The sequence below is a fragment of the Cavia porcellus genome, unplaced genomic scaffold, assembly GCF_034190915.1.
Source record: "Cavia porcellus strain 051 isolate PalLab524CR breed Dunkin Hartley unplaced genomic scaffold, mCavPor4.1 scaffold_33, whole genome shotgun sequence".
Classification (NCBI taxonomy): Eukaryota; Metazoa; Chordata; class Mammalia; order Rodentia; family Caviidae; genus Cavia; species Cavia porcellus.
The window spans coordinates 31,999,694-32,019,662 of NW_026947516.1; the positions used below are offsets into that span (position 1 = coordinate 31,999,694).

The 19,969-nt window shown below is 33.5% G+C and overlaps 1 protein-coding gene across 3 annotated transcripts in view; it reads left to right on the top strand.

The window, feature by feature from the left end:
• The window catches only part of Il1rapl1 (interleukin 1 receptor accessory protein like 1), a 1,239,862-nt gene that overhangs the window by 248,650 nt on the left and 971,243 nt on the right, over positions 1-19,969 (top strand). The window lies entirely within an intron of this gene.

Consider the following 19,969-nt stretch of genomic DNA (forward strand, 5'->3'; position numbering starts at 1 on the left):
AAATGTGATGATTCCTTGATAAAAAAGAAAAGCATTTCCTTTCAATATTGTCTTACTGTCATCTGATATACTTTGATAGCATTCCACATTGATTCATAATATAATAGTTATTGACCCAGCTAGGACTCTCATTTTGTGATTGCCTGTGTCTTGAGTGATTTTGAAAACAAATGTTAAGCAAGAGCAGAAAAGATGTTCTTTTGGTATGTGCATGAAGGGTGAGATGCTTCAAATTTGCAGAAATCTCTGCTGAATTTACTTTAGAATATACCTAGGGTGATGTGCTGGGTAAAAGGTATTATTTTTATTTTAAAGTATCAGAGATCATGCTGAAGGAATGATGCACTGCCTGACTTACTAGATATTTTTGCTCCAGGCTATACAGAAGTTATTTTATATACACACAGATGTAAGATAAACATAATCCAAACTAAATGTGCCATATTCAATTTATTATATACATATAACTATTGTTAAATTTTAATGAAATTAAAATTTCTTTTTATCATTTTTGACATCATTTGATTTTATTACCTAGAATTATAAATATTTAGCCAAATCACACATTTTATCAAAAATTTCCTGTATGACTTAAAATAATCTGGTCATGTCAGATCAATGAACAGTTTTCTACAACTCTACATTCAGATAACTCAAGCTTTACCTAAGGGTCACATGATTCTTATGGTTTAACTAATATCCTTTTTAAATGAAAAGTATCACTGATACTCAAAATTCTAGTGGCAAATAGTTGAAAAATCAATTTACTGTTTGAATTTTGAAGATTTACAGCTAACTTTTAATGTAAAATCTCCATCAGAACAGTACAAGATTCATCTGCATATAATATGCTTCAAATATTAAAGGATCGTATTGCATAGATATATCTGTTATTCATATATTTTATGAAGCTCAAAGGTAATATTAGACAAATATGAAGATTTCTATTTTAAAGATTATATTTTGGAGCCATTTTAGATTTATAGAAAAATTAAAAGGAGGATGCAGGGTTTTCTCATATGCACTTTTCCCTCCACACATTGCTTGCCACTACCAAATGCTCACCAGGATGGTATATGTGTTACTATTGATAAACCTATGTTGATATATCCTTAGGATCTGAATACACAGTTTACCTAAAGGTTCATTCTTGATGTTAGACCTCCTATGAATTTGAATGAATTTGAATGTCAGGCATCCATCATTATAGTATAATACATAGTACTTTTACGCCACCACAAATTCTTGGCACGCTGCCTACTCATTCCTCCCTCCCCCAAACCTGGCTACTACTATTGTATTTAGTGTCTCCACTAAATACTCCACTGTTTTGCCTTTTCAAGAATATAAAATTGTTGAAATAAAATATTAACCTTTTGATATTGGCTTATTTCATTTAATAACAGACATTTTAAGTTTCCTTCATGTCTTTTCATTGTTTGACAAGCTCGTTTCTGTTTAGCACTCAATAGTAATCTGTCGTCTACATGTACTACAATTTATTCACCTGCTGAATGCCATGCTGGTTGCAAACATATTTGAAATTATGAGTAAAGGTGAGAATTTCTGCATGGATATAAGTTATCAACTTCTGTGAATGCATTTTAAGGAATGCAATTATTGCATCATGTGGTAAGAGTATGTTTTATAAGAAACCAATACACTGTCTTTCAATGCACCTCTATCCTTTTGCATTTTCTTCTGTTTTAAATGCAAGTACTGTTTGACTCTTATACTTACCTGGCAGCATTTCACAGTCAGTGTTTTGGATTTCGGTTATTCTCATATATGTATATGTTATCATTAAATATTACATCTTTTATAATTAAAGTCATACATCATTAGAAAAAATTAGGTAGCATCTGACTTAAATGACTATTAAATGTATGAACTTATTCTGTAATATTCTTTTTTAAAGCAATAATTTCACACAAATTCCCTTGAAGATCATATATTTAATCCTTTCTTTTCAGCCAATTCCAAAAGAACAAACCCTGATATGCTACTAAAACAGTGTAGGGACTTAGCCTCATTTCTTGGACATTTTCTATAGTCACTATCTTGAGGATTCTACCAGCATCTTGGATTTAAATACCATTTCACACCCATGTTTTTCAAATTTTAATCTGCAACCTGGACCTTTCTCCTGCGCTCTGATTTAAATAGGCATGTCACACTTAACTAACCCCATACAGATTCTTTACTTTGACCCTTCACATTGGTCCTTGGTGATGACTTTATCCTTTCAGGGTCTCTGTCGCCTTGGGGTTTTCCTAACTCTCTTTTCTAAGCGCTCTAGACCACCAACACATTCTGTAGTATCTGGTTTAAAATTAGACACAGAATTTGACTAATTCTTACAAACTTTCTGCATCTTGATACTTGCTCCATGTCTCGCTAGTTTTATTTTCTAGTCTTCTAACCATTTCCTGTTTTCTCCCTTATCCACCTGCTTTGTTCTCAACATGGTATCTTGTGTGATTCCTTGAGTTACAAATTGTGTAGCATCCCTCTCTGTTGCACATCTACTTATACTCTCTTTTAGAATAAAATCCCCAAACCTGCAATTGTTCACAAGGTTCTTGCATATAATCGTCTGGATCCTCATTGCCTCTCCCTTTATTTCAGAGCTTAGCCCTCGCTCACCCAATGCACAGTGCCCCTCTGTTCAACGTACACACTCTCTCCCATGTCTGTGCATTGCACTGGCTGTTTCCTTTGCTTGAGGTGCTTTTCCCATATCTCCCTCACTGTGCACCCCTTCCACTCACAATCGCCTCCTTCAGGGCTTTGCTCAGCAACATTATCTCTAGCTGCCTGTTTAAAGTTGCAACCAGTCAACACCACTAGCTTTATGTATGTGCTCTATTTATTTTATTGATGTTTCCTTCATAGAAAAGTATAACCTTCATGAGGGGAGATTTTTTCCTGTTGGGTTTAGACATCACATGACTAGAAATTGCCCTGACTAATAAGTATTCGCTGACAAAATGAATTATTAAAATACATTTTGCATATGAGACGAGTCTTTAGTGTAGAGTCCTTTCTCAAATGCATAGTTTTTATAATACAGAAGCAATCAATAACGTTGTGTTTTGAAAACACTTTTCCTAAATTTAAATGATTTGTCCGTTTTATTGTTCCCCTAACTGACCTTGTTTTTAAAAAAGAAATCCATTGTGCTTAGCCAGAAGCTGTGGACCCTTTGCATATACAATATTATATCACAATCATAGATTCTTTGTATACTTCCAGATTTGAATTCACCATTGCATATTATCCAAGAATTAGGGACCACTGCTAGGGTGTGAGGTAGATGTAGGATGGAGATAGATATCCTATGACAATCAGGAATAATTAGAAGCACGAAGACAAGAAAGAAAAGAGACTATTTTCAGTGGTTTAGTCCAAATTTTTATAACTGCTGACTCAAGCCTGTCTTTAAAATAGTCACATTTCCTAAAATATTGGATTTTTCAGATGCAAAGTGAGCACTCAAATGGTTCTGTTAACATGACCTAATTTTCAGAGTTAGGTGTTATACATACTTTCATCCTTAGTCTGTAAACCTTTAGACCTCTGATTCTTTCAGCTTCAACCTGAGAATATTATAGATTAAAGCCTAGTGCTGTTCTCTATAAAGTTTATCATTTTGCGTTTTATGCAGTCTTTTGTACTTACTTATATAGAGCTCAGAGCTTTACTATTCTAGGAAGGAAAAAGAGAAAAATTTTTAAAAAGAATATTCAAAGCAGAACATTTAAAAATGGTACTATTTGTGCTGAAAAAGGAAAAACATCGCCATGTTTTGCTGGCTGGAAATGTTGGAAGCACCTCAGAGAAACACAATTGCATTTAGTTATATTTTCAGTTTTGCACCCATTGAAATCTGAGAGCATGTTCTTCAGCATAATTTTAGATGTTTCTGGATTATATGAGAAGTTGCAGGATTATCAAGATGGCTACCATACTCCTGTCAGGATAACATAGCATCTTTACTAAGAACTGTTTTGGGTGTGATGTACTTCCTCCTAGAAAATCAAATGAAAATGAAACATGAAAAGAGCCAGATACCAAGTTTGAGCTTGTTTTTAAAAATCATTTTGCAAAGTACTTAGTATGTTAAAGTGACCTTTAAAAATATGATAAACAAAAGATAGAAGGTATGAACTTGTACTGTGTCGCTTGCCTAGCAATATTAAGTCCCTGGGTTCAAAGTACTGCTCTGTGAATGACGATGATGATGGTATTGATGATGATAAGTCTAATTATAAGACTGAATTCAGAGTTTATCTGTTATCTCTAAGATCACTTAATCAAAACTTAGGTTTTTCAGAATTTATGTATAATTTTAAGATCAAATGATGGAATGACAGGGATAATTTTAAAATGAAAGTTTTATTATGCTTAAATACTCTGCTCTAAACGTGCATACCTGCAGCCCAGCCCTTTCAGCCTAGGCACTCTTCATCTAAAACATAGGTGCTTATGTTCCCAAGAATATTCATAATAGTGCTATTGTATGGACTATTAAAAAGTATAAATAATATGAACAGCCACCAATGATCTGTGGTTTATTAATACAGTTCAATATTGTAGATCAATGAAAGTGCATAAATTACTACTGTATTAACAGTATAAAATAATAAAAATATAATTTAAGCAAAGTGAACCACTAAAATAATGCCTTTTGTATGCTTCCCTTTGAATAATATATTGAAAAGGGATATGCAACTCTACTGAGTGTTAGAAGTCAATATAGCTTTTACCACTGGGACATTAGTTACTAGGAGGATAAAGATTGCCCCTGGTACTGCTTATATACACATGTTGGCCTTGTGAAAAATTCATTATGATTTATACTTAGGATACATTTATTTTTCTATGTATATTATTTACTTTAACAAAATATCTACCAAAACAAAAAATCCTAAATTACAGGTTACTGAAGAGCACACTGGGAATATTTTCCAAATGGCAAAGGGATCTTTCTAGATGAGGCCACCTAACTCCACTACTTCTTTTTGCTTATAGCTAGTCTGTACATTTGTATGTGAGTGTGTATTTATGTATGCCCTTGCAGAAAATGCAAATTAAGATTAAAAAAATTAGTCCTTTCCCATGAGTATTAGATTACTCTGGCTGATACAACAGATTATCACAAACTATGAAGACTAAAAATAACAAAAATTTGTTCATTTCTGTGTAATTAGTTTGAAAATAAAAGTACACAGTGTAATAACTATAGTTATTCTCTTATTTGATAATGAAATTTTGTTTTATTTTTTCCTAAAATGAGAAAAAATGCTCACTTAATGTCCTGGAGAACAGAAACATGAAGTTGATATTATTGAAATGAAAGAAAAGTGTCAACAGGGCAATGATTCCTCAGCAGGCTTCAGGAGAGAATTCATTTATTGCCTCAAATGGTTTCTGTTGGCTGCTAGCTATCCTTTGCTTGTGGCCACATCAGTCCAAACTTCTTTTTTTTTTTTTTTCAGTCTGAATTTCTAAGTCAGGATCTTCAATTTTCTTTCTTATTTATCACATTTCTGTTTCATATTACTCATGTATCACTTTTAAATGCATAAATGTGATAACATTTAGAGTCTCCCAGGATCATCTGGAGCAGAGTTAGAAACCTTTTAGAATTTTCATTGATATAAACCTCCCGGTGTGGCACACATGCCTGAGACTCACAACCACTGATCTAGAGTATTCTCTTCTCGAGATCCATAGCTTTATTATATTTGTAGAGAGCTTTTTACCATAAAAGTTTGCATTAGATGTTCTTCTATACATTCATTTTCAGTGGTTAAGATATAAGTATCTTTGCAGGTAGCATTTTTCAGTTTACCATACTATGTTGATATACATCAAGACATAAATGAAATATTGTTGCTCACCAATTGTTATTTGGACATACATAGAATAATCTCCATACATATAAAAAGTATTTCCTTAGATTATCCCACTATATTCTCTATGAATCCCCTATTCCTTGGAGTTTGAATCAAAAGTTTTAAAATATATTGCTAAAGAAACTATAGAAATGATTTAATCTGGATATTTGTAATCCTTAAATGTATTTTTCAGGCAAAAATTTTTAAGGAACTCAAATATAAAATAGCTAATTTACCATCCTACAATCTCAGTTTTCCTTAGTTTTCTAGAGGTGTCCCATGATATATGCCAAAAATTTCTAGGGTTCAGGGAATGTGTTTGAAAACTATAGCTCTAGTATAATCTCATAATTTTCCTGAGTGCGGGTAGATAAAATTTATATTAAAAAATGCAAAAGCATTCAGAAAAATTGGATTAAAATCTATCTCCACCTTCCACCACTGTCCAGGTTTAGGGATATCACATATAATATATAGAATGACAAAGTACCAAAACTTTAAGAGATTTGTTCGGCAACCTTAAACCAACAATAGCAGCACGAGCACATGCCACATATTTCCATTTTGTGAAAGCTACTTTCTATGCATTCAAGAAAAAGAAAGTTCCAGATCATCTGTTTTCCCTGCAACTAGCTCATGTAGTCAGGTTTTCAGCAGTATAGATATCATTGACACAAGCCTGATCTTCTGATGACTCACCGTATCAAAGCCAAATAGACTCCCTTCTTAAATTTAGTTTAATACATAGGTTTCTTTCCTTCTCAAATTTGTGTCTCTTGTAAAAGCCATAGTCTGATTGATACAATTAAAGAATCAAATATTAAACTCATAAATTTCAGTTTACTTTTATTTCAGTCCTATGAATGTTTTCACTATCTGATCATTCTCACTCATTTTATCCACTGTATTTGTACAACTGATGCCATAAGGCTTGATGCATTAGAATCTTAAGACTGTAATTATATATACTGAAGTCAGTTAATGTCAATAAACAATGAACATATGTGAAGACACGCGTTAATTAGGATGATTTACTACTTTTACGGTCAGTTGAAATTGTTCATCAATTTAGTTCAATTTAGTTCAATTTTCTACACTGATTTTTGTTTACCTATAAATGAAATGGGCTTGATAACTGTAAAGATGAAGTCAAATGACTCATGTTTATTTACCTTTTGAAGATCAGATTTTTATGAAAATGTTAATTTTGATGAAGACATACTGGCTGACGCTAGGTTCAGTGCTATTCATGAAAATTTTCTCTCATAACTTCTACAATAGGCAGTAAAAAGCCTGTGGCTTCTGGATTCTTCCTTCTGAATGCATCCTGTTTTTTTTGAAGTTGCTTTTCTGGGAGCTGCTCTCAGTACAGCAGCAGTAAAAGAAGACCCATTTCTCTACTCTGATGGGACCTTCCACTCAAGGATTCCTGATCATCTTGGCTGAATCTTTCATAGGATGTATTACAATGTTATTTCCTGCTTCCTTAAAAGAATCAGACTGGTGTTGATGCGGGATAGGTTTCCCAGCCTCCCATAAATCCATCTTGTTTTCTACGATAAGTCTGCTAGCCTTTCTCTCATGTGATCTCAAATAATTCGGTGTCCATCTAATGTAATCTTTGTATATGCTTCTCCAGGAAAAGGACCCAGTTTGCTACATGCAATACACACATTTATAAATTAACAAATGGATAAATGAAGAAATAAAGATGCTTCTCCTGAAATAATTAGAAATTTTGGATCCTCTAATTATAGTTTTTGTTGAATGTAAAAGGTTTATCTTGTCTATATTCCCTAACAAGCTTTTATTTTTAGGAAGCTGTTATACAAGCTTGACTAATCTGTATGTTTAGGTTTTGACCTGAGTAATTGCTCCCCTTCCATTGGAACTCTACCAACCAGTATAGAAAAGTATAGTTTCTCCTCAATCTGTCAGTCAAAAGGGTTTTGTTGACCCCATTTGACAAATTAAGACAACTTGGTGACTGCTTTCCAGGTCTCCTGTAATGAATGCTGAGATGTGTGAAAACACTTCACAGGCCACTAGAGCGTATTATGTAATTTTGTGACAGCCACTCCAGTTAATGTGCCTACGAAGGCTCCACACCCTACTGTTTAGAATGATCAGATCTGCTTTGTTTTGTTGTGTCTGTTCATGATCAGGGCAGAAGGAATATTTACTTTCCCACTGCATAGTATTTTTTGTTTTGCATTCTTGTGAGGAGTTGGGGGAGGTGAAAGTAATTAATTCCTTAACTGCACATTTGTGTTGCAAAAACAACTACTTGCTGAAAGTCACTAGCTCAGTTATGGTGATCTATTATGAAATCATTTTTAGCATCTGTATATCAACACGTTATTTGGGTGCTTTGGAGATTAAGCTTTATCTAAATCTTTGTGAGCATTTCTCTCTTATTAAAATGTTTTCTGCATACTAAAGAACCTACTCTTCATATACAATTAATAACCCAATTTATTAAAAATTTCTGAGAATGCTGATTTTATAATCTCAGCTTTAAGTCTAAAGAATTTCTGATCATGAAACGGTACAGTAGTTATCATCAAAAGGGCAACTGAAGGTCAGACTGTGAGGTGCCTTAATTCTTCTGACATTAAGTTTGTAAAAATGGCATTCTATTGTTATTAAGTAAAGGTTCTTAAAAGGCCCATTAACTCTGATAACCACAAAGTGGCACATCAATTATCAATTTGTTTTATATAAATGAAACTCACAAATGACACTATCATCATATTGCTATGTACCTGTGATCACAATAGGCAAAGCCACTATTTGACAATATCTTTGCTTGATCTCTCAGACAAAATTTGGAGATAGCTGAGCAATTTATATCTCATGTATTGAAAACAAATTGCCTCAGTGGAAATTCTATTATAATTTAAAAATTATCTCCTTAAATTTGATACCCTGAGTTGGCAGGGAATATAGTTATCCAGCAACACTTTCTTAAAATGGCAACTGGAGACATTTGGGAACTTTGTTCCACTCAGTTGCTGCACATGACCTTTGGAATGGCCACTGCTGTCTTATAATAGAAGAGAAAAACAGTGATTTCAGTGAAGCACTAAGTTAACATTAGAAATGAAGCTAAATTTAAGAAGTAAATTATACTAGATTTTGGGCAAAGAAAATGCAGAGATGACAAACAGACAAGGGCATAGCAATTTATAAAAATTATTAATACAGGATGATCTATAATATTCACAATGGTTTAAATTATTTATTCCCAAGAGAAAACTGCCCAGTTTGCAACTGTGCTTTTTAAATTACCTATTAGATGCTGATATTTTCTAAAATTGGAAGAATATAATAAACTAGTATATTTCATAGTGAACAGTGTATGTGTAATCTCACAATTTTGCTTTGATCCCATATTAACCTTAATAATTGGCTACTTTCACATTCAAGACCAAAACTACTTAATATAATTATCTTGTCAATACCTTCATTTTGGCATTTTTTTCTTTTTTATTTAAAGAAAAGGAAACAAAAATACATGGAGATAAAAAGGGTAGAAATAATACAAAATTACAGAAAAACAAAGTAAGAAATCGCTGGTTGTTAAGTTACATATTGTCATCTTAGAAATAGTTGTTCAGGTTACAAAATCAAGGCATTTAAAATGACATTCAAAAAGTGACACTGCAAACAGTTCTGCTCAATGACCAAACAAAAACTAAGTAATACGATTATCAGTCCTACACACTTGTTTTACATCTCAAAGAGGGTAAGATTAAAAATATCAAAACAGAACAAAACAGTTAAAAAAATTTTAGAGAAATACAGATTTCAAAGCAAGTCCACTGGAGATCCCCACTGTCTCTCTAACTGTCTCCAGTTTCCTACAAATAGTTGTCCCCATTTTCACCCACATTATATACATATTGCATATTATAGAACTAATCAAAACATTACAGGATGATAAAGGCTTTTTAGGTCTTCAAGATCTAACATTGGAGAAGACAATAATAACTACTATCGCATCTCTCATTCTCTTCGTGGTAGCCGTCCCCATCTTTACATATGCTGAAATTGAACTCAGGAGACTAGACTAATATCATTCTGATCAGTGAATAATAGTATTGCTAGAATTTATATCATAATGCTACAAAATTAGCATTGGGTTTCTTAGTGTCTCTTCTTCAGAGTATCTGTTCATTACATCTTGCATTATATAATCTGTTCCTGTAAATATTTTTTTTTAAATCACATGAGTGAATTTCTACATGTATATCTATCTTCTCTATATTATAGGGAAGAGCAAATCGTAAGTCAGCAAAACAAATTCCTAGAAAAACATGCAATGTATAAGACATATGAGACCACAATATAGGTGATCTTCTGTAGTTACTATGTTTTCTCTTGTTATTTTCAATAGATTTGTCCACATCATCAGCTTAATATAGTTAAACATAGTATTACCTATTTTTATAAAAACACAACTTTGAAAGCATTGTAGGATTTAAGAGCTGTTAATAATTAATACCAGTATGGATATCCTTTACATCTTGTCATCTTCAGAGTAGTTGCCTCTACTTTTAGGGTTGATACTAACAAGCATACCAAATTCAAATAAAATCAGCCAAGGAAAACCCATGGTCTTATGAATCGGATTCAATTAAATCAGTCATAGTAAGACAATGTAAGTAATACAAGATTTCAGTTTAAGTTAATAGGAAAGTAAGGATAGTTACTATGGTATAACCTGCTATTTTTGGGTCAGATGTCTGTGCCCTCAAATCTGACATGAGTGGACAAACCAGAACAAATTAAATTCAAACTAAATATGGCAATAAGACTACTGTGTCTTTTAAATCCTGATACCCTATTAACAATGACCTCTACCTTTTTTATAGTGTTTCAGAGCTGTCTATACTAAAGACTATAGCTTACCGTCTCTGCCTCATGTCTGCTACTCCACTTTTCTGCTATAATTTGTCCACCTTATTCCCTCATTCCACTGTCTGCCCCGTTCACTGAGGCCTCTCTGCCACTGTTGCTGGAATCCTGGTATCCCTTCCTCTCTTTCTCTGGAATGTCCTTCAGCACTCTCTGTAGGGTTGGGTAGGTGGCCACGAACTCCCACAGTTCCTCCTTGTCTTGGAAGCATCTTATTTCTCCATTAATTTTGAGAGAGGGTTTTGACGGGTGTATGAGTCTTGGTTGCATATTATTTTCTTTCAGGACTTGGAATATTTCTCCCCATTCCCTTCCTGACTTGAGAGTTTGTGTTGATAAGTCTGTTGTTATTTTGACAATTTTCATGTTGTAGGTAATTTGCTTCTTTTCTCTGGCTGCTTTTAATATTCTATTCTTTTGGTGGATTTCTGGAATCTTGATTATTATATCTCTAGGTGTAGATCTGTTTTGGTTGTAGGTAGCTGGTGTTCTGTATGCCTTTTTTATCTGGATATTATTTTTTTTGCTATACATAGGAAATTTTGCTTTAATATATCTGTGAATATTCTTTGTATTTCATTTTTGGTTGGTCCTGCTTCCTCACTCACATTCTTTATTCTTAAGTTATGTATCCTTTTGTCATCGTCTAGCCTTTGAATTGTTTCTTTTTGGTTCCTTGTTATTTTTAAGAGGTTTTTTCATTCATGATCATATGTTATAAATCTCTCTTCAAGTTCCAGAAGGCTGGCTTTAGTTTCTGTCAGGGCATTTTGCCAGTGTTCAATGGAGTTTTTAGTTTCCTGGTAATCTCTTTGGATCTGTTTCAGGTATTCTAAGTTATGTTTAAATTCTTCTTCAGAAGTTTCTCTTTCTTTTCTGATTTCCTCAGTTCTTCCATGTGTGTTCTCTTGGGCGGGGCTTGTCATTTCTTTAATTAATCTCTTTATATCTTACCTCACTTGGATCAGGAGTACAGCTTTAAATTCATCTATAAGGTCATGGAGGTATTTTTTTTTTAATTTCAGCTGATGCTGTGTCCAGTATTGGATTGTTACTGTGCTTGTTCTCTTCAGTGTTTACTTCTCCTGGGCTTATTTTATCATGTTGGGCAGCTGGAGTTTTTTTTTTTGTTTGTTTGTTTTTTTTTGTTTTTTTTTATCTCTTACCATGTTTCTGGTTTCTTTCAGAAATGGTGCAGGCTAGCCTCCAGCCTCTGTGACAGTCAATCTGTAAATTAGGCTGTACTGTCTGGATGTCACAGAGTTGCAACTATTTTGTATCTGCTTATTGGGCCCCAAGCAGAGGCTTGGTTCAGCCCCAGCAGATCCTGCCAGTTCTTTCTGTGCCAGAAGCAGCTGACTAATGTCACCAGGGCACAGGGTTCTGCCCAAATCCCAGTTGTTCTCTTCTAGACCTCTCTGTACCTGGAGCACCAGGACAGCGGGCCTGCCCAATTCCAAGATGTCTTTCCACTAGTTCTCTGTATGACACTGAAGCCAACACAGTGCCAGGCTCTGCCCAATTTCAAGATGTCCTCCACCAGACCTCTCTATGCCAGGGATGACTTGGTGATGTCACTGAGCCATAGGTTCTGCCCAACTGTAAGATGTCTACCGCCAGACTCTCTGTGTTATTGATGTCGCTGTGGTGGTGGGCTCTGCCCAATTCCAAGATGTTCTCTGGCCAACCACAGCAGCTGTGGGACCCAGCCGCTAGTACTCACCAGGGCTCAGTGCAGGTCTTCCTCTTGAGTCTACTGCACACTGCAGCGCTTGCCTTCACTGTGTTCTCGGCACAGTGTGGAATCATCAGAAAACTGCACAGCGTCCGGCTTCGGAGCTCCAGAGCTTTTCACAATCTCCTCTGGTACAGCAGGGCAGTCCTGGCTGCTTTGTGGGGTCCCAGGTCTCAATTTCCAGCAGTCACCAAAAGCCAACAGAGCTTTTCCTGTTGGGTCCACTGGTCAGTTTGCCTCATTAAAGGCACGGGATTTGGGGCTGGGGATTTAGCTCAGCGGCATAAGCGCCTACCTTGCAAGTAGGCAGTCATGAGTTCGATCCCCAGTACTGATAAAAAGGAAAAAGACAAAAGAAAAAAAAAAAAAAAGGCACGGGATTTGCAGCCTCCCGTTATCAGCCTTCACAGTCTCAGCACGACTTTAAATCCTCCAGCCGCGCTGTCTTGGTTAATAAGAATCATTATCCATTTGTCTGGCCCTCTCCATGTTGTCATATTCTAGCATCTAATATGATTTCTCCAGAGAGACTCTCTGCCCAATCCCCTAGCAAGCTGCTGTTTTTGAAAACCCCACCCATTTTGGCATTTTTATCCTCCCCTATATTTTCTTTCTGCTGATCTTCCTATCCTTTTAATTTGTACACAAGGACATAACTCATGCACGTAAGTATACATCTATGTGCTATATGCCCAGAGATATTTCTGTATGGCATCTCAAATAACATATGTAATGAATGCAAACCATTTTGTTGTTGGATTTTCGGTCACCAAAATGCACCCAAGCAGTTAATTTTGACAGAAGCTATATAAAGTAATGAGTTAGCATTCAGAATTAGTGCATGGAAGCATGTCTTGAGATTTTGGTTGTGTAATTTTGGGCAAATTCCTTAATCTCTATGCATTCTTTTCTTCACTTTATAAAGAGAACAATGAAACATCCACCTCATAGGATTTATGTGAAGATTCAATACAACGTTGTGCGAATAACATTTAGTGTAATTTCATGTAGTATACCAAGCTGTCTTAACTATGTTATAGGAATTTGAATAAATATACACAAATGCATATCAAACATAAGACAGTGCTTGACACATAGAAACTGTTTAATAAATAACAGAGACAGGAGATTGCTCTAGATTTTCAAATGCCTTAATGTTTTAACTGATTTTTATACATGGGTGAGGTAGACTGGCCATCTTTTAATAGGAAAAACAAAATTAGAAATGTAATATATATAATAAATTCAATGGTATTGCATATAATGCATTATGAATATAAATATATGCAGTTTTCATGCAAAAGTGCAGGCTAGAAAAGGGGTCCTGAGATTTATGTGTAATTTGCTTCCCAGTAATCCTGCTGTGGAGAAGGGACTTTATGAACCCCATTGAGTTTCTCCACCTTACCTGTACAGCAAACATATGCAGTTCATGAGGAACAGGGCCACAGCAATAAGCAGAGATTTATGGCCAAGTTTTTGTATGCTTTTCTATAATATTCTTCTTGACACTTGCTACCAATATATACAACCACAAACACATATACTGTTACAATGCAAATTCTCAGGAAATGCTTGTCATCAATGGGTAAATATGATGTGTCTTTTAGCCTACGTTAGCTTGAGGCAATAAAAATATGTTTGTAGAGTTAAGGAAAGTGAAGACAACAAAAAGTAGAAGAAAAAAAAAGATGAATTGTTTATTCAGGAATCATACACATCAACAACCTACCAAATATTCTAGATGCTATAGATATTAAAATAATTATGTTAAGGTAGCTGACATTTGTGAGTTTGCAGGTTAATGCTAGAAATTAGATAACTATAATAGTTTCAGGGTATGGATGGAACTGTCACTCATAATGTAAGGTGGGAGTTTTTAATATTAATGACTGTGAAAATGATAAAATTTTTCAAAAACATGTGACTTATTTTTATTTTCAGAATAGTGAAGTTTTTAACAAGCAGACAATGAAAAGTCACAGAGGCATGCTAAATATTAAATTGCAAATGTTTTGACATATTTAAAGAATTGGCCTTTTTTCAATATATGACAAGATAAAGGTCAGATCAAGTTTGATTATATATGTTACTAAGGGGACCATGTTTTCTACAGTGAGTTGAGGAAACTTATGGTAAATTAAAATAATAAAATCAAAACCATAATGCGGATTCAATTGGACAGACCTGTTGATAAGAACAAACTGGGAAAATAGAGGAAAACTTTTTGGTGAAAGAGTGAAACTAGAGTAGAAATCCATATTCAGAAAATACTGAGGACACAGTAGTGTGTTGCTATAGTCCCACAACACTTGGAGGCTGAGGCAAGAGAAGCACAAGTTCATGACTAGACTGGTCAACTTAATGAGACCTCATCTCAAAATAATAAATACAAAAGGGCTGGGAATTGAGAAAGGAAGAGAAAAGAAATTTTTTAAGTAAGAGAGATATGTTACAGAAATCAAAAGCGGAGGTTATAGTACTACTGAGGTTTTAAGTAAAATTATAAAATTAATGACCTCGTCAAGATCAGTTCCCAAGGATAACAGGCGCACAGATCTGATAGTTATGTTTCAAGAGAGAGAAACAGAAGGTACAGAGTCAGCAAATTAGATGGAGACATCAAGCAAATGAATTCTTCCTCATGGACAAATCAATATGTTCCTTATTTTTCAGTGGCACGTCAAGCACATTTGTCAAACACAGTATATATTTTATCACTGTCCTACTCTTTGCAAAATTAGCTTTAGAAAGAATTATGACATGAAATAAAGAATAATGACCACAAAAATATAGCACATGTATCCATATATATCATATATTCCAAGAAAACGGATAATGCAAATATTACATTACAACAAAATAGGTGAAATACAATTTTTTTTTATTTTAAAAAAAGATTGAGATAAAAGAGGACATAACAAAACAGGTCAGAACAGAACAATTTAAGCAACATAGTGTTTCACCACAAAACAACCCGACTTAACAGTAGTTACCGTAGTGTCTCTTTCCATGAAATATTTGAGTATAATTCATACACTATAGTATCAAACATATCAAGACAGTGTGAAACCATTCAAGAGAATGAAAGTATTACAGGGTGACAAAATATATACCTATACTTTTATCTCTTTTAGCATTTAATAACAATATAGTTTCTAGTTGCAAGTCTTAACTTCCAAATAGTTGGTAATGTCTCTGAGTCAATTTTGTTACGTATAATTTTGAAAACCTGTTTTTCACATGAGCAAACACACACACACACACACACACACACACACACACACACATAGTTAGAAAGTCTTAAATATAAGGATAAATTTCACAGATTGAAAACATATTTACCATAAATTCTAGAAATTATGGTAAAATATATGTCTTTTTTCTTTGGGGTAAATTCTAAGAACTTTCAAATGTTTCTAAATAAAAAAGAAGCTTTAATGCAATATTTCCATGTTTCATAAAAATATCAGCAGTAAAGGGAAAAATTCTGTTTGATCTTAACAGTCATGGTGAGGTGGTCATTTATCTTAAATCTACCTTTGAAAGCAATTATTATGCAATATCAAGATTTGGACACAGCAGCACCCAAAGAGACTTCTAGCGATTTCAGCTCAGAGCCTTAAGGAACTTTCTCCAATGATTTTGATTTGGAGCTTTGAGGAACTTGATCTTGAATCAAACCCTTATAAATCAAATCTATATGTATCAGAAAGAAACATGTATCTGGGTCTTCTCCAGGTTAAATTTCAGGTAGAATTTAGTGTTTATTCAAAGGGTGAGTAATAAAAAAATTTGCTAACTTTAAGTGTATACATATTATTGCCATTCAACACAAAACACAGTTGTTTAGAATTGGAGCAAGACTGTTCTGTATTTGGAGGAAGAATTTGGTAGTGGAGATATTTTTGAGAATTGCTAACACATGGTGAAAATGAAAGGCAGATCAGTTTTGAGCCATTTGCATTTTTTATATTATCTATGTAGAACTTATCTGCTTATTACCTGCTTCCTATGCCTGGTTTTAGGAATTGTACTGTTTTTTTTTTTTTTTTGTCTTTTTCCTTTTTCTCAGTACCGGGGATCGAACTCACGACTGCCTGCTTACAAGGCAGGCGCTTATGCCGCTGAGCTAAATCCCCAGCACCTTGTACTGTATTTTTGTGAGAAAAAAATGACTCTTTTAAGTGATTAATATTTGTTTTCAAATTCAAATGTTTTTCTAAAAGTTTGAGAAAAAAGTATTCCAAATAGTATCCTGTAGTTAAACATGGAAGCATATAAAATATCTTGTCATCTTTACTATTTACGTATCTTTATTCTCCAGTTCCATTAGAAAACCATGACTCATTCTGTAAAGTTAAACAATGTACTTTATTGGTTAGAATTTTTTTACTACGTTGTTTATAATTCACAGAAACCCCTTGTTAAACGAATGTATGTTACTCATACATATCTGAATGATATCACAGTAAATGTATATAAAAATCTTAAATATTTAAAGCATATATTTCAAAATCTCCAATATCCTAATGTCTATCTTAATTTATTGGAAATCATCATTATAATATATAATTTAATTATTATAAATAACTTTTTGTGTGTTTTGAAGTTATTTAATTTTTCCAGTGAGGATGACACTTACTTCATATTATTTATGTATATTTTTGAAAAACATATACTCCATAAATCCTGATCGCAGGTAAATGTGAACATAAATTTTTGAACTATTTTCTGATTATATTGTCACCCTCATCTAGCCTATTGAAATAAGAAAAATGATTCAGTGTATCAATGTAATAATTGAAATAATGTATTCTGGTGGAATATTATGAAAATAAACTCTCACCTATTCTAATAAGCAAGTTACTTAACTTGTGTTCTCTGTACCTGTCATACACAGTTAAGAAGATTAGGTTGCTCTTTATTTTGAGAATTAAGAAATAAAACAAATGGAATGTTCTCATAGCAATGTCTGGTCTATTATAAGTACACTATAAGTTTAAGTAGATTAGTAGAGAACTAAAATACAAATTATTTATTTCCTTCTCTTTGCTGATATTGGAAGTGATAAATGCCTCTTATTTTACCAAATGGTTTCTAGAACCTGACTAATATAGTCATAAAGCATCCAAAACTAAAAACACTTTAACACTGACATTATTTTAAACATTTCTGCTCCCTACAGTGTAGGAATTGATAAAGTATGCTAATAGCATAAGCTTAATAAACTTAGTTGTTTTATACTAATTATTTCTCCTGTTGTGAAAAACTGGCATGTTTTAACTATCAGTAATTTTCAGATTGAATAAAACACACAGAAAGAGGGCAAACACACAGAGGTCTTAAAATGAAGGGATCATTTTCTATTATAAAGGCAATAACAGTTTTCAAAACATGTAACTTGGAGATTGATCTGAAAATGAGGGTATTTCAAAAAGAACATTTAGATTGTGAGACTTGACTGGGAGAGCAGTCTACAAGGAGAAATGCACCTTGTCATGAACTACAGCGGACATGAGCTGAGATCGCTGGGAGCTACATAAGGAAGAGAAAAGAACAGAGTGAAATACATCTAGATTTACATCATCCCTGAAGGCAGCATAAGGTATGACCCCATTACTTTCATTGAGCAATTTGTTCCGTCTCTCCTCACACACACTCAATAGAACTTCTAACATACAGAGATGTACAGCAACTCTCAGCCCTTTCCACAGTCTCAAAAAGGTCCCCAAACTTCATTAAGGTTTTATAACTTTAAGGTTTACTATTTTTAGTGTTTAGTGTTTAATTTTCTATTTTTCTCCTTGACCTAAATCCTGGAATCATAATAAGAGGATAATTTTTCCAGATATAGTATTTAGAATTGACTGGGTAAGGACTGATGAAGTCCACAGTATCCTGCAGCAATAGAATTAATGGAAAGAAGCATTTTCAAATTAATACTGATTTCTGGGGCTTTTGAAATATAAATGGTAAGAAGATAATTTGAAGGATTTTAGAAAGGCAATTAATGCTTAAAAAAACTACCAGGAATTTATGAAACATCAATTTAATCAATAACTTTATTTTCTGTAACTTCAAAAAACACCATTTACAGTACTGAGCATTTGATTTTAAGCACTGATATGCTTATGCAGTTTATGGGAATGCATACAGGGGACCACTGTGTGATATCATTATGACTAGTACACTTCAGGGTTCTCTTCTCAAATCTTATAACATACTATTAGTTTTCCTTGTAGAAGTTAATGTTCTCCAGTAGGAAAAGCTTTATTTCCTCATATAAGGGCATGAGTGCACAAAGTTTACCATGTAAACTTCAGTCTTGCTAGCAAGAAATAAATGGACCTAGGAAAGAGTTCTAGTCATAGAAAAACATCCAGGTTATTAGTGAATCTATGTGCAAAACCATGGAGATTCAGTTGGGTGCAAGAAGATACACAGGCAGACACCAGCCTCTGGACAGGACTGGCTCCAGTGAAAGTAATCCATGACACATACATTACTTTCCCAGGAGATTCATATGACTTTGAAAACAAAGTTTTCTTTGTATTTTTTAATTTGTGTAGATTTAAAAGTTTTTTATAATTATAAAGGTGTTCCAGATAAAAAGACAAAAAAATAAACAGTTCATAACTAATTTTAAATAACCAGTTTCTAATTTTCAAATAGTAGGTTTCTGTTCATCTGTAACACTACTAAAACTACTTTATCAAATAGTTATAAAATAACGTATAGGAAATTACAAGAAATTGTGTGTTATTAGATTGAATTGGAGGCCAGTGGTCTTTTTGTGTAAAGAAACAATTTTGTTTGACTGCATATGGAACAGGTTCAATTGTACCTAGTCAGAACTCCTTTATAGAATTAAAGCAATCATAGACAATATTCAAACAAATGAGAATGACTGGGTTTAAATAAAACTTTATTGACAAAGATAGATGACTAGCCTTTTCCAGGAGGCCTGTTTTTTACCCATAATTGTTGTAACTAAACATAATGCCAATTTTCTGACTAGCAAAGAGATTTTTAATGAGGATTATGAAAGTAAATATAGGTAAAACGCTTAGAACTATGTCTGACTTGTAGGAAATCCTGTAATTGTTTTATCTATATAATAATGACAATATTATTAAAGAGAAAGCATGAGAAAAACATATCCACATTTTCAGGATGTATATTTCACATATATGTTTCCCTAAACATACTTTAAAGAGCCTACTTTAGTAGACACTACTGCATCTGAATTTCAATTTTCAAACATTCAAATAAATGACAAAGGACTTTGTAGATGAAAACTGTCAGATGACCCCAGATTTCAGTTGCATATTGCAATAATAAGGATACTTTTAATAATATGTATGAATAGACTCAATTATACTTACTCTATTAGTTTTTAACTTGCCAT